Here is a 13,309-nt window from a genome sequence, read left to right as displayed (position 1 = left end):
CTATCCTGGTAACCTTTTCTTTGAAAAGCTCTGTTGAAATTTGGCAGTGATGCTGCTTTTGTGTCAAGGATGTGCTGTGCCTTTTGCCATTCTTGTGAAAATCTGCCCAAATTTGGCCAAGTTGTAAGCCTTTAAAAAAATCAGTTTACACATGTTCAATAGAGACATTTTAGAACATCACCGCTATGCTTCCTGAAGATTGCATCTGCACAGGGCCTGCTGCACCCTGGTGCTGAGCAGGACTTTCCTTGCAATTGCAGCTTTGGGCTACTGCAGGCTGTGCCAGGTGTGGGCACCTGAACTCAGTGCAGGGAGACTGTTTTCCATGCGTTCTCAGTGAACCTACCGCTAACACCCAGGCAGCTGTCTGATTCAAATGCAGAGAGAACAAGAGCCAGACTGGTGGGACGACAGGAGGAGTAAACTGAGACAAGTTGCCTTGGGGGAGGAGACTGGGGCTGGAGAGTCTTGCAGGTGAAAGGAAAGGGAAGTTAGATCTGGTAAATAGGAGAAACTGGGACTGTCTTGGCAAGGACACTAGGACTTGCTGGAGGATACTAGACCCTGGTCTACACTACGGCGTTTGTTCGAATTTAGCCGCATTAGGTCGATTTTAAAATGAATGCGTCTACACAACCAACCCATTCCATCGACCTAAAAGGCTCTTAAAGTCGAATTCTGTACTCCTCCCCAGCGAGGGGACTAGTGCTAAAATCGATGTTGCTGGGTTAAATTGGGGTAACGCAGATGCAATTCGACGGTATTGGCCTCCGGGAGCTATCCCAGAGTGCTCCAATGTGACCACTCTGGACAGCACTTTGAACTCCGATGCACTAGCCAGGTACACAGGAAAAGTCCTGGGAAACTTTGAATTTCATTTCCTGTTTGGTCAGCGTGGTGAGCTCAGCAGCACAGGTGACCATGCAATCCCCGCAGAATCGCAAACGAGCTCCAGCATGGACCGAAACGGAGACACTGGTTTTGATTGCTGTATGGGGAGAAGAATCTGTGCAGGTTGAACTCCAATCAAAAAGAAGAAATGCTAATATATATGCCAAAATCGCACAGGGCATGGTGGACAGAGGCTACAACAGGGACACACAGCAGTGCAGCGTGAAAGTGAAGGAGCTCAGGCAAGCCTACCAAAAGACAAAGGAGGCAAACGGTCGCTCCGGGTCAAAGCCCCATACATGCCACTTCTATGATCAGCTGTATGGCATTCTTCGGGGGGACCTACCACTGTCCATGGACACCTGAAAGGGGGTAGTCTTATGCAACAGGGAGAAGGATTTGGTAGATGAGGAAGTGGAGGAGGAGAAGGTGCACAGGCAAGCAGTGAATCCGTTCTCCCCGGCAGCCAGGACCTTTTCATCACCCTGGAGCCAATACCCTCCCAAGCCAGGATCCCCGACCCTGAAGCCAAAGAAAGCAGCTCTGGTGAGTGCACATTTGTAACTATAGTACAGGGTTTAAAAGCAATAGTGTTTAATGTTTGATTTGCCCTGAAGAATTGGCATGCATTTGTGGCCAGTACAGCGACGGGAAAAGTCTGTTAACGTGTCTGGGAATGGAGCGGGAATCCTCCAGGGACATCTCCATGGAGCTCTCCTGGAGGTACTCTGAAAGCCTTTGCAGAAGGTTTCTGGGGAGGGATGCCTTATTTCATCCTCCATGGTAGAATACTTTACAACAGCAAGCTAGTAGCAAGTAATCTGGAATCACTGCAGCACAAAGCATGGCAGCGAATGGTCCTGGGTTTTTGGTCACATTCAAGCAACATTCGGTCTTTATTTTTCTGTGTTAGCCTCAGGAGAGAGTGACATCATTCATGGTCACCTGGTTGAAATAGGGGAATTTTTGTAAGGGAACAGTAAAAGGACCCCGTTCATGCTGGGTTGTTTGCGCTTGGTTAAAAGGGATCATCCCGGAGAATAGCCACGCGGTGGGGGGAGGGTTGAAGGCATCATCCAAGAGAATAGCCACGTGGTCAGGTGTGGGGAGGTGTGTGCTGCACATCCACCCGAAAACCGCAGCCTCTCCTTTTAAATGTGAAACCCAACCGTCATTGCCTGCTATGGGAAAGGAAGGCGCTGCAGTTTGAAACTATTCCCACATGTTATGAAGGCATAAGAAACCAATCCCTCATACCAAAAGGCTTACCATGGCTGCCTGGAAACCGAATTCTGTTGTCCAGCCATTTGCGATGTCTCACCGTACCCGCAGGCGCCCAAGGCAAAATGCGACCTTGTACCTAAAGCACATCTGCTGTGAATTGCTTGATTCACTGTGAAAGAGTCTCCCTTTTGTTCTCGGAAATGTATCATCTTAAATTTTACTCCCCTTTTTATCTCCCCCTAGGTGCAAATGTTTCTATGCTCCCCCTATCATTTCCATCCCTGAGGTTATCGCAGATTAGAAGGCGAAAAAAACACACTTGCGATGACATGTTTTCCAAGCTCATGCAGTCCTTCCACACTGATAAGGCACAGTTTAATGCATGGAGGCATTCAGTGGCAGAGGCCAGGAAAGCATTAAGTAAGCACGAAGAGCAGAGGCCGGAGGTAATGCTGAGGCTAATGGGGGAGCAAATGGACATGATGAAGCATCTGTTGGAGCTGTAGGAAAGCCAACAAGAGCAGAGACCCCCACTGCATCCATCGTATAACCGCCTACCCTCCTCCCCAAGTTCCATATCCTCTTCACCCAGACACCCAAGAACACAGGGGGAGGCTCTGGGCACTCAGCCACTCCACTCCAGAGGATGGCTGAAGCAACAGAAGGCTGTCATTCAAACAGTTTTGATTTCTAGTGAGGTATAATAAGCAATGTTGCCTTGTCCTTCCCTCCTCCTGCACCCCACCCCACCCGGGCTAACTTGTCAGTTATCTCACTTTTTTTTTAATTAATAAAGAATGTGCATGGTTTCAAAACAATAGTTACTTTATTTCCTTTGCCAGCTGTGATCGAAGGGGGGAGGATGGTTGGCTTACAGGGAATTAAAATCAACAAAGGGAGCGGGTTTGCAGCAAGGAGAAACACACACAACCTGTCAGACCGTAGCCTGGCCAGTCATGAAACTGGTTTTCAAAGCCTCTCTGATGTGTAGTGCGCCTAGCTGTGCTCTTCTAATCGCCCTGGTGTCTGGCTACTCAAAATTGGCTGGTAGGCGATTTGCCTCAACCTCCCACCCCACCATAAACGTCTCCCCCTTACTCTCACAGATATTATGGAGCACACAGCAAGCAGCAATAACAATGGGAATGTTGATTGCGCTGAGGTCTAACCTAGTCAGCAAACAGCACCAGCGAGCTTTTAAACGTTCAAAGGCACATTCTACCACCATTCTGCACTTGCTTAGCCTGTAGTTGAACTGCTTCTGACTACTGTCCAGGCTGCCTGTGTACGGCTTCATGAGCCATGGGAGCAAGGGGTAGGCTGGGTCCCCAAGGATAATTATTGGCATTTCAACATCCCTAACGGTAATATTCTGGTCTAGGAAGTAAGTCCCTTCTTGCAACTGCTCAAACAGCTTGGAGTTCCTAAAGATGTGAGTGTCATGCACCTTTCCCGGCCATCCCATGTTGATGTTGGTGAAATGTCCCTTGTGATCCACCAGTGCTTGCAGCACCAATGAGAAGTACCCCATGTAGTTTACGTACTGGTTGGCAAGGTGGTCCGGTGCCAAGATAGGGATATGCATTCTGTCTATCGCCCCACCACAGTTAGGGAACCCCATTGCAGCAAAGCCATTCACTATGACCAGCACATTACCCTGAGTAACTACCCTTGATAGCAGAATGTCAATGATTGCATTGGCTACTTGGATCACAGCAATCCCCACAGTAGACTTGCTCTCTCCAAATTGATTCCCGACTGACCGGGAGCAGTCAGGCTTTGCAAGCTTCCAAAGGGCTATCTTCATTCGCTTCTCAACTGTCAGGGAGGCTCTCAACTTGGTATTCCTGCGCTTCAGGGTGGGGGAAAGGAATTCACAAAGTTCAAGGAAAGTGGCCTTATGCATGCAAAAGTTTCTCAGCCACTGTGAATCATTCCATACTTGCAAGACTATGCGGTCCCACCAGTCTGTGCTTGTTTGCCAGGCTCAGAATTGGTGTTCCACTGTATCAACCACTGCCCCACTGCCGCCATGATGTCCCAACTGCCACAGCCCGTGCTTTCAGGAATGTCCATGTCCATGTCCTCATCACAATCGTCCTCATGCTGGCGTCTCTTAGCCCAGTTCTGCACATCCTCCAGGATAATGCGTGAGGTGTTCACAATGCTCACAACAGCAGCAGTGAGCTGAGCAGGCTCCATGCTTGCTGTGGTATGGCGTCTGCATGGGTAACCCAGGAAAAAAGGCGTGAAACGATTGTCTGCCATTACTTTCACAGAGGGAGAGAGGGAGGGGCGACTGATGACGTACCCAAAACCACCCTCGACAATGTTTTTGCCCCATCAGGCATTGGGAGCTTAACCCAGAATTTGAATGGGCAACAGAGACTGCGGGAACTGTGGGATAGCTACCCACAGTGCACCGCTCCGTAAGTCAATGCTAGCCATGGTATTGAGAACACACTCCACCGACTTAATGCGCTTAGTGGGGACATACACAATTGACTTCTACAAAATTGACCTAATTTTATAGTGTAGACATATCCTGGTACTGGAAGTCAGGGAGGAAATGGGGATCGGTGGAATTAGAAGTCAGTGGGTCAGGAGAGACTGAGATTAGATGAGGAGCTGCAGGAAAACTGGGATTGGTTGGGCAAGGAGACTGGGAACCAATGGGGTATGGGGAAAAAGATGGGAGGCGAGTAGACGGATCACATTAGGAGCCAGGAAGGGGGAAACTGGGTTTGGAATGGACCTGATTATTCCAGTAGAACATTTTTGAATAGCAAATTATACAAAAAATGTTTTTGTGGTCCAGCATCACATTTTTATCAGTAGACCCTAAAGACATATCATGTGGAAGGTACTCTTAGCCATTCTCTTGTCTTCACATCCTCTTAGGTTAAGGGATTACCTTTTTAAAACACAGACCACCGGAACTGACAAAGTATTTATGGTCACAGTTGCTCATCCCTGTACTTACCACTGCTTTCCAAAGTAGGAATTTTCAAAAGATCCACAAGCTAACAATGATCTTCCTAATTGATGGCTTTGGGGTACTAGAATATGGCTTTCTATGGCACTGCAAATGTTTGTTTCTCCTCCATTTCTCATATCAAATGGGACAAACTTTCTCTTTCAGCGTATAAAGTACATTTTGTGCTTCGGTGAATGTGCATGATCCTTTCTGCTGTTGCTGCTTTTCAGTATTGCTGGGAAACAGTAATGACTCTATAAATGTTATTAAAATATGAGATTGAGTGATATTTGTTAAAATGACTTTCTCTGAATTATATGGATCCTCCATTTGAGACTCCTGACCAAATTCAGCTGGGAATTTCCTTATCTCTTCTTTTTTCTAAAGCCCAAGATTTTAACATTTTCATCTCACAAATATTCTTGTGTGATGACATAACATGGGACACAGTAACAGAAAAGAGATGGGTAGGAGATATTGCTCACCTTTGCACTGCTTAATTCTATACTTTTGGTTTCACTTGTCACCTATCTTTTCTTCTTTTTTAAATATGCCTTTAAAATATATATAAAAATAGTGTTGTAGTGCAAATGACAAATACACACATAAATCTCCACACAATCACTTTATATGCAGTACATAGTGTGAAAAGTCCTGGAAGTGCAGCAGTACTGTCAGTGGTTGGGGGGGGGGGGGGTAGCTGACTGGATAATAACACGGATTTCCTGCTTCTGCCTCATTCTTCTCTCTCCCCAGCTGAATGTTAACTATACAGAGAAGATGATCTCCATCAGCAACTATCCCCTCTCTACTGCCCTGACCTGTGCCAAGATCACCACAGCCTTTGAGGGGGTATGGGGGGGGTTAGGGGGCATGATGTGAGCCCTCTATAATTGGCCCTGTGGAGTAGGACTCCGATCTTTCTAGAATTGGCAGCTGTTTTTCTACTCGTGTGTGTGTAAGGAGCACTGAGAGCCAACCTTGGCTGAAGGCTTAGTGGTAGAGTTCAAGACATACCGCGCTGAGGTTTCCTTTCATACAGGCTGCTCCCACGGTGAGAGGCCAATGGGCACCCCTCTGGGGCTGTTCTTTCTCCTTGTTTTAAAATTTACTTTTGATAAAAATGAAAAAAACAAAAAAACAAACCAGAAATGCTGCAGTGTGGTTCCTCCAAACACACTAAGGATTTTATCCTATATGCCTCAGCCATGCAAAAAGGTTGGAAACTACTAATCTGTAATAAAGAACCTACATGTAATAAGTCACTCATTCATTCTTTCTCTGGCACTTTCATTCATTGTAATTGTGCCTGAATTACCAGTTCTATGCTTATTGTCATGACAGATTTTCCACAAATAAAGTGTGGATTAGGGCATTAATTCTTTGTGTTTACTTAGTAATCCTTAACCTTTTTTTCCAAATACCTTGCTTAAACAGCAGACAAGGTTGAGTCTAGGCTTGCTAGGATATTTTGATCATGAGTCACTGAATGAATGGAATTCTGAATAATGGAAGCTTTATGTTGCTCCCACTGAAGTCAGTAGGAAAAAAACCTCAATGATTTCAATGGGAGCAAGATCAGGCCCTCTTTCCATTAAACTAATTTTAATTATGATCCAGGAACTAAATTGTGTAGGGTATAAAATGATAATATCTCCTAACAAATATTATACCAGATGAAGTTTTGTGTCAGCCCAGCTGATGATTATAGTATTATATATATATATATATATATATATATATATATATATACACTGATAAAAATTTAAATAACTAAATTACCTACTCAGAACGGAGTTTTTCTATAATGGTTAGCAAGCTTTAAATGGACTGATTTGGGACTGATCTAGGGAGAGATATTACTTGTGGGAGCCAGAAGGTGTCTGCCCATGCAACCTTCATTGACCCTCATTTGGATATGCATTATGATACAGTCTTTAATTACATGATCACAGACTATTTTTTCCACAGATCGCTTCCCTTATTTAGTGCAAAGGATGGAGCTGTTCTGGATATAAATCAATATTGTGTAGTAAAGAAGATTAAAGAAGGCTCTTAGCAGTAAGACCCCCTGCTTCATTTGTTGCAGAAGTTAGGTGGTGTATAGTAAATGAGGCAGGGGATGGTCTCTTGGTTAAGGAGGTTAAATGATTCTACACTCACCTCTGCCAGAGTCCCTGTGTGATGCTAAACAAATTACTTAAAACAAACTTTTCACAGGTGGTTACTAATTTTTGTTCCTCATTTTCTGGGATCCTGACTTCAGCCCCTGGGATCTGATTTGCAGCAGTGCTGAGTGCTCACAGCTGCAACTGAAGTCAATGAGAGCTGTGCTACAAACATAAAGTGCTACATAATGCTCCTCCTCCTCTAGTATACAGAGGTCGGAGTTCAATGTCCAGGTTCCATAACCAAAGGTAAGCCCCTGTATCAAGGGATGCTAGGCATTGCAAATCACCCTCCACCATATGAGTTACTATCAGCAGCACAGCTCCACAACCACAACATGGGGAGGAAACCAGGCCAAGCTGGGGCATAGTGTTGCTGGACAAGCCAGAGAATAGCTTCTTGAGTCTTGTCCAGGATCTATGATCACGTGACAAGGAGGCAGGTGCAGTGATGGACTCCTGAATTTCCTTAGTGTGTTTGACTCTTTTCCTACTGATGTTCCATTCTGTCAGAATATAGTCTTCAGCAGGGCCGCCCCTAGCTATTCTGGGGCCCTACGCAGCCCCCCGTGGGGTGGGGGTGGGGCCCCAGGCCTCCACAGCGGGAGGCGGGGCTGGCTTAGGGGGCAGGGGGGAACCACCCCACAGCACTCACCGGCGATGCAGTTGGCGCCGGGCTGCTGCACTTCCCGCCGCCGGTGAGTGCAGGCCCAGCCCTGCTGCACTCCTCAGGGGAGTGGGGGCAGGGCTGGTGCAGAGCAAGGGTGGGAAGAGGCGGGCTGGGGTGGGGCAGGGGTGGGAAGCGGCAGGACGGAGCAGGGGCAGGGGCTTTGGGGAAGGGGTGGAATGGGAGCAGGGCTGGGGGCCATGGGGAAGAGGCAGCGGAGCAGGGGCTGGAGCAGCACGCAGCTGCGCAGGGCACCAGAAAATATGGTGCCCCAAATTTCCTGGTGCCCTACGCAGCTGTGTACTTTGTGTACGAGTAAAGATGGCCCTGGTTTTCAGTTTCCTGGAGGCGCTGATCATCTGTCCATGGTAATATGTGAGCTGCAGTAACAAAGCGGTGTGGAGAGAACATCCCTGGTATCAAACCTCGGGCTGCAGGAATGAGATTCCTCCCCTGAATACGAGTAGGCCTTTGAGTTGATGCTACATGTTGTTTCCTGTCTGAAAATAAGGCATCAGTCAACCGGAGCTGTAGTAGGTTGGTTTCATCTATCACAACTCTCCAGGCTGACTTAACAGTAATGGCGTCTCGGTGAAGGTCTGGCAGATTTTTGTATGCCAGCACATACAGATTGGTGGGTGGTGTATAATTCAAGTAGCCACTAATAGTATGAACGGACAAATTCAGCTCTGTGTCAGCAAGCTGAGTGTGGCAGCTTAACCCTAGACCATAGAACAGTATTCAGCAGAAGCAAACACCAGGGCCAAAAGAGATCTCTGAAGGACTGATGGGTCTGCTCCCCAAGACCTACCTGATAATTTTTGTATCAAGGCAGTCTGGGAACAGATCTTCATTTTCAGGTGTTCCAGATGAGGCCAGGATGTTAGGCTATGGTCAAGTTCACTCCCAAGTATGTGACAACTGGCTGGAATGACAATAACCATCCTTGTACATGGATCAAGTAGCAAGACAATTCTTTAGATGGAAAGTTGCTGCTGTCTTGGTTCATTGAGAATTAGTCTTCACTGGTGGAAGTAAGTGGTCAAAATATCCATATCTTGGTTAAGATTCCCTTCAATACTGTGGAAACCATTTCCAGTGTTCACCATACACAGCACAAGCACACACACACAGTAGATTTGCTTATTAGCAACCCCTTGGTGGACAGCCAAAGTTGTCATTAACCAGCAGTTGACAACAAGCAAAAGACAGGTTTGCAGGGCTGCAGCCAGGGAAATAAGCACATACGCAGCACCGCAAACCTGCCTGTGGCTGATGCTCGCAGGGCCCCCCCGGGGGGGGGCAAGTGGGGCAATTTGCCCCAGGCCCTGGTCCCCACAGGGGCCCCCACAAGAATTTTCAGGGACCCCCACAAGAGTTTTCGGTGGCATTTCAGCTGTGGGGGGTCCTTCAGTGCCACCGAACACACCCGGAGTGAAGGACCTGCCGCCGCTTCTTCTGCTCCAGGTCTTCGGCGGCAATTCGGTGGTGGAGGTCCTTCCGCTCCATATCTTCGGCGAAGTGCCCCGAAGACCCAGAGCAGAAGGACCCCCACCGCCGAAGACTCAGACCCCCTGAATCCTCCAGGCGGCCCCGGATGCTTGGCACATCCAGCACTTCATTCCAGGGTTGCAGCCATGCAAACCTGCTTTCTGTAATAAATTTGATGTTAATATTATTGTTAATGATTGTAACTAACTTGTTGCTGATACCAAAAAGTGTAAAAATGTTTAATGTGCATGGTATTTTGGAAAAGCCCTTGAACACGTTAAGAGTGGTACATAATAGAAATCCTTATGATTATGCTGTTCGGTTCAACAAGAACACATTTTGTATTAAAAAGCCTAATAACGTTAAGATTTCACAGCTAATGCCTAGACACATTTCTAAAACTTTCCACAGCAGAAAAACCACTACAAGCTTGAACTGCTGTGCAAAAGGGGAAATGAGGTAAACCTCACAGCCTTCAGCTATGGCTACACTTGCAGATGTAGAGTGCCAAGAGTTAAACCAGCCCTCAGAGACAGCAGCAGGGAAACCACTGTCATGTGTTCACACTGTCAGCTGCAAGTGCAGTGATATGGCCACATTAGCAGCTCTTGCAGTGCCCCAGAGAGCAGTGCATTGTGGTAGCGGTCTCAGTTTGCAAGTGGCTGCAGCGTGCTTTTCAAATGGGGAGAGGGGTGGAGTGTGACAGGGAGTGTGTTGTATATATGTGGGAGGCAGAGAGTGTGTCAGCATCCTGTCTTGTAAGTTCAGACAGCGGCAGGGGGAAGGGGTAAACCCTGACATCAGTCCCCACCCCTCACCTCTCTCTCTCTCTCTCTCTCTCTCGCGCACACACACCTGCCTCTGCAGCAGGAGCATTCCACAGTAATGGTTTACTTTGTGTCCCGGAGCAGATAAGCATGCCGGTTGTCAGAAACGGAGCTTTGAAAAGGGATATCTGCATGCCTGCAACCGAGTTCAAAACAATGACCAGAGTGGCCACTTGACTTCAAGGGATTATGGGACATTTCCAGAAGCCAATCACAGAGCAGTAATGCAACATGTCATCCACACTGACACCCCAGCATTTCAGCCAGGGCACAGCAAGCTCTATGCTTCTCATGGAGGTGCATTACCAGGGCCGCTCCAGTCACGGAGTCCAGGCGCTCTGCGTGCTTTGCCAGTGTAGACACCTCAGGAGTTAGGGCACCCAGGGGCTGATTTAATGCGCTCTAACTTGCAAGTATAGCCAAGTCCTCCATGGCTGAATGCCAGACTAAGTGCTCTCTGAAGAACGTTAATGGCTATGTTAAATTAACACATAGACCAAACCCTGGAATCACTAAAGTGTTTCACAAAGTATGCACTTAGTTTTTAACTTGGGCCAAAGCATGCATCAATAATTTGGCCTCACAAAGAATTCAATGAAAACACAGCTCATAGCAATGCTGAAGGTCCTTAAGGTGCATCCAGGAGCTCCAATTTTGCCCTTCCATACCAGTCTCACATTTGGGGTTTAAAGCATGGCTAGAACGGGTTAAACATCCTGCAAAATAAATAACCCTCATAAGACATGTGGGGAGATAATGTTTGTGTTTTTGTGGATTTACATATGTATGAGTAGGGTCAATGATGTAATCTACAGTCCTTGATATGCTGTATTCTGATAATTCAGAGGTCAAAAGAACATCCTATCATTTAAATGAATTGTAAACATGGGATATCTCGGTATTCATCTGTCTTTGAAATGTACTGTGAATGGTGGAGGAACAAGAAAATTGCCTTATGTTAATTCTATAGCTAAGTACTGGTGATGGACCTCCTTCAAAGTTATGCTAATTACCTTTTGAACTCCAACTTGTCAAAAGACATGAAAGTGTGTAAAAGATTCTTGGGTCCTGATTCTGTCGTCTCCGATCTGCTTAGGCTTCATCAGGGGAAGTTTGAGTTGCAAGGCTGAGGTCCCAGTTATGCTGGTAAACCCTGAATATGATATTTGGACATTGAACTATAACCTACAAACTATTTCAGGGGTGGGAAAACTTTTTGGCCCGAGGGCCATATCTGGGTGGGGAAATTGCATGCAGGGCCATGAATATAGGGCTGGGGCAGGGGGTTGGGGTATGGGAGGGGTGCAGTCTGCAGGAAGGGGCTCAGGGTAGGGGGTTGGGGTGCAGGAGGGGATGCAACATGCAGGAGGGGGCTCAGGGCAGGGGGTTGGGGTGCAGGAGGGGTGCAGGATGCGGCAGGGGGCTCAGGCCAGGCTAACCTGGAGCGGCTCTGGGATGGCAGCGGTGCGCACCGGGGCCAGAGCAGGGCAGGATCACAGATGGGTAGGACTCTCTTGAAGATGGTGCACTCCATGTGGCATGACCTCACACACATGGTGTATATGAGGTCATTCTAGTGGGGGTTTAAGGTTCTATGGTTATTAGCTGTCATTTTGAAAAAATTTCTGTCATCACCATTTTGAATCTGTATATATTGTTGTTTGGGAGCCATATTGGGGTTCCTTCTTATTAAACTTTTTGGTGCTCTTTTCAATTGTGGGAGGAAAAGACTGAGCACGTGACCTGGCTAATCTGCCTAGATACCGCTGGGTATATAAACCCTGCGCACCAGTCACCGAGTGCTGTCCGCCCGAGGCAGCTCGTGTAAGTTGTGTTTGCGGTGTTTTCGAGAGATAAGTCCAGCACCACCGGCACTTACCTGAGGTCCGGCTTACCTGAAAGAGCGTTCCAGCTGATCTGAGTTCCTCCTGTTTTCATCCTTCACACAGTTGAAGGCCCGGATCCACCTCCTCAGCAGCTGTTGCAGACCAGACGGATGCGCCTGTCTTCCTTGTTCTGATTGTCATCTCATCTGTAAAGTATTAATCTTGTTGTTAGTCCATAGTCTGTATTGGGGATTAGTGGGGCCTGGGCTTCAAGCCCATTGTTTCCCAAACCACCGAGTTATTATTGTTGCTTTATCCTTGTTTACCTACTAATGTTATGTTAATAAACCCTCTTTTAGTTCACCTTTAATTCTAGTAAAGTGTTATTGTTGCTGTGTCCACAGCTGATAGACCCTAACTCAGGGAACCAGAACACTATCTTTAGCAGGGGTCTTTTATATCCTCCCTATTTTCCCTTTTCCCATAACGGAGGGAGGGGGGGAAGGTTTGTGCTGGTGCGGGCAGGCCCACGCTGTTCCCAGAAGTACACAGATGTCTGACATTCTGAGAATGCATGAGTGGCCACCCAACTGGATGCAGGAAGGTTTGCAGGGCTGAGGCCAAGTCAAAAAGCACTAGGGCTTCAGGGTACCTTTCCCTGAACTCTCTGGGCTGTGTCCTTCCCTTGCACTGGGCTCCCAAGTTTGATGGGTCCCACTGCTTCCAGAAAACCTGCCTGTGGCCATGGCTTTCCATGGGGAGCAGGGGTGCTGGGATGCGCCAAACCTAGGCTCCTGGTGCCAGGGGAGGACAAAGCCCAGTGAACACTGTAGTCAGATTCTTTAATGATTAATAAGTATATTGGTTGCCATTTGAGAGGTATGGTGCAGTCCCAGAGCACCTCCACCCCATGTGAAAAGCCTTGGCACCTGAACAGCAGCTCCTCTTCCCACTGCTGCCCTGTCACAGCCAACCCTGGGGCCATGGTTCCACATGTCCTGGTGCTTTCATCCCTGGCTGCAGCCCTGGAAACCTCTCTGTGGATCAAGCTTTCCACACACAAAAACATCAATAGCCAATAGGCCTGTTGCCAATATCTGGACCAATTAACATTATAGTTAATTGGATGGTATCATTTCCAGGAAGAATGTTTCCATTAACAAAAAGTTGTTATGAACAGGGTTGCTTCTCAGCTTGCATTTCAGGAAGGTTATATGTGTATATACTGAACAAAAGGG

The sequence above is a fragment of the Lepidochelys kempii genome, chromosome 5 (assembly GCF_965140265.1).
Source record: "Lepidochelys kempii isolate rLepKem1 chromosome 5, rLepKem1.hap2, whole genome shotgun sequence".
In the NCBI taxonomy this organism is placed as follows: Eukaryota; Metazoa; Chordata; order Testudines; family Cheloniidae; genus Lepidochelys; species Lepidochelys kempii.
This window is presented reverse-complemented; position numbering follows the sequence as displayed.